The 3,160-nt window shown below is 35.6% G+C and overlaps 1 long non-coding RNA gene across 1 annotated transcript; it reads left to right on the forward strand.

Moving 5' to 3' along the window:
* The first annotated feature begins 1,607 nt into the window (after nt 1-1,607).
* On the forward strand, nt 1,608-2,704 carry LOC144291972 (uncharacterized). The gene is made up of 2 exons (XR_013359513.1): nt 1,608-1,771; nt 2,382-2,704. It is a non-coding gene; the product is annotated as an uncharacterized LOC144291972 (long non-coding RNA).
* The last annotated feature ends 456 nt before the right edge of the window (nt 2,705-3,160 follow it).

The following is a 3,160-nucleotide window of genomic DNA, read 5'->3' on the forward strand; positions in this document are numbered from 1 at the left end:
GCTTTTACAATTCACCCCCCCCTCCATTCTTAAAAAATATGAGCAATCAAGTGGAGGAAATCCTTTGATAGGAAAGATAAAGACTAAAATGAAAGAACCAACAAAAACAACTTGGAAGTAATACACTATGCAAAGAGAAAAAACTTTAAACAAAACATACTATTGTCAGTATTCCCAAAGATGAGCAAAAGCACAGGAAACAAAAGCAATTGTGGATAAGCAGAACTATATCAAATTAAAAAGCTTCTGTGTATTAAAGGAAACAATCTAACAGTGCCAAAAAGCAATCTGTGGAATGGGAAAAAATATTTGCAAATCATACATCTGATAAAGGGTTATGACTTAAAATATATAAGGAACTCCTACAACTCCATCACGTAAGACAACCCAATTAAGAAATGGGCAAAGACATCTCAAAGAAGATCTAAATATACAATGGGTATGTGAAAAGAGGCTCAATCATCAGGTAAATGCAAATAAAAACTACAATGAAGTAGCAGCTCACCTCTGTTAGGATGGCCATTACAAAAAAAGGTTTTTTTAAATACCATATGTTGGCAAGAATGTGGAGAAATTAAAACCCTGTGCACTATTGATGGGAATGTAAAATGGTACAGCTACTATAGAAAACAGTATGGAGTTCCCTCAAAGAAATTACAAATAGGGTTCCTATTTGGTGCAGTTGGTTAAGCATCTGACTCTTGGTTTTAGCTCAGGTTCTGATCTCAGGGTCTTGGGATCAAGCCCCAGATGGGCTCATGCTCAGTGAGGAGGAGTCTTCTTGACTTTCTCTCTCCATTTCCCTCTGCTACCCCTCCGCACATGTGCATACATGCTCTCTCTCTAGTAAATGAATAATTTTTTTTTCAAAAAGAATTAAAAATAGAACCACCATATGATCCAAAAATTCCACTTTTGGGTATATATCCAAAAGAATTGAAAACAGGATCTTGTAGAGATATTTGTGTAACTAAGATACAGAAAAAGATGAATTTGTGTAAGTAAGATATGGAAAAGATGAATGAGAGTAATCCCCAAGGTCTTTCCAATTAATGAAACTGGTAAAAATAAAATCCAGAGCAAATTGGTCATTTTCCTCTTTTTATAAAACTTGAATATTCTAAAATATACAGATAATAAAATCAGAAAGGAATTAAGATGAACAAATAGATAAAGCAGGAGGCTCTCCTAGTTTGCCATCTGTATGAAATAAATACTGATACCTTAATTATCTCTACCAACCCTCACTGTGTTTTGCTCTCCTTCCCTCAAGAACTGGATACCACTTGGGGGTGAAAAAAGTAAGGTGGTTAAAGAAAACCAGTTAGTACTCCTACTGCTCCACTCCACAAAAATCTGAATTTAGAACATTCCAATGCAGACCAAAATACCTCATTTCTAATATCCCAGTTTCTCCCTTAACAGAAATATGTATCCAATTGATACCTCGGCCCTGACTAGAGAGAGAAGCCTTCATTGGCGCTAATAGTTTGAATTGTTCCTCCTTTGGTGCCCCAGAAAATCTAATTTTTGATTCAGTGTTCCACAGTAAGAATCAGAATGAATGAAAAGTTCCACCTTCTTTTGTTCATTTGTAAGGCAAAAGAGTGATTGTGAAAGTGAAAACAGAGAGAAGCAGCAGCGGGATGCTTCCCCAGCAGGCAGTCTTGAGGCAGATACTTTGCAGGAAAACTCCATATGGACATCGTGGATCTAGAAACCGACTCTTAGAATTATCAGTGTGCACAGCGGACCTTTATGCACATCCAGGGTATGTTCATTTTGGTTCAAGGTCCTGCTGGTGTGAGAAAAGTTTCTAATTAAAAAAAAAAAAAAAAGAAAGGTTTTCTGGACCTGGAAGTGGCTTCTATACCCCAGGGAACCAGGGGAAAACAGAAGATGCAGCTGAGTAGAGGATTTCAAGGCCCATGCAGTGCTCACACACCCTACTGAGAATGTAGGTCTTCATTCTAAGATCAGTGGGAATCCCTTGAAGTAAATAAAAGTAGAAAAAGTTTGTTTATATTTCGAAACAGGTAAAATGGATTTGCTTGGGAAGTGTAGATGCAGGGAAAATAATAAAAAGTCATTTTCATCATTCCAGGAGAGAGGTCAGGCAAGCACAGAAGTGGTAGTGGAGGGAAGCAGACAGATGTAATGAATATTTAGAAGATCAGATTGATAGAAACTATTGATGCATTGAATATGGGAAAAATGAAAATGAAGGTGTCCAGGAGTGACTTCTAGGTTTCTAGTTTACAGCTCTAGAAAACTTTTCATTATTTTATCAATATTTTTCTGAAATATATATTATCTATATGTTTATATATTCATTTATATATGATGTAATAGGAAATTAAAAACCATTTATTTTTTTAAAGATTTTATTATTTATTTGAGAGAGAGAGAATGAGCAGTGAGGAGTGGAAGAGGGAGAAGAAGAGAGAAGCAGACATCCTGCTAAGCAGAAAGCCTGACACAAGGTTCAATCTCAGGACCTGGGATCATGACCTGAGTCAAAGGCAAACGTTTAATCAACTGAGCAACCCAGGCACCCCTAGAAACCTTTTAAGAGAAGGAACATAAATCTTCAAAAATAGGTCATTTGGGTTTTTTTCCCCTTATTTAGAGTATCTGGAATTTAAAATTTTGTTTACAACGTGATCAAAGACAAAATAATAAAAACATATTTTAAAGAACAAGACTAATAATGTGATAATCTGCAAAATGTACTTTTAAAAACAAGGTGTTGCACTCTATCTTTCTTCCAAAATCATAACATTGGCCATTTCTCCAAAGTCACCAATGCTAGTACCCTTCCACTGCAATCCTCTCAGTCTCTCCAGTGAATAGTAGGGCTCCCATCCTAAAAATTCAGCTCTGAACAGCCAGAGAAAGTAACTGAATTCAATATCAATGTCATTTTTTGACCCTATGAAAACTGAAAATAATACTGTATCATCAAATTCTCCAGTTTCTCACATAGTTCATCTGGTCAAAGAGAATCAAATACCACATTGCTGAAACATTATCAATTTTCCTGTGGTTATTTTACAAATAAATATCTTTTTCTCTACTTTTATATAGCACATAAAATTTTCATATAGTTGAAATGAACTGTGCAGAGAAAAAGGTAAATGCCAGCAGGCATCTAAATATT

The sequence above is a fragment of the Canis aureus genome, chromosome 20, assembly GCF_053574225.1.
Source record: "Canis aureus isolate CA01 chromosome 20, VMU_Caureus_v.1.0, whole genome shotgun sequence".
NCBI classification, from domain to species: Eukaryota; Metazoa; Chordata; class Mammalia; order Carnivora; family Canidae; genus Canis; species Canis aureus.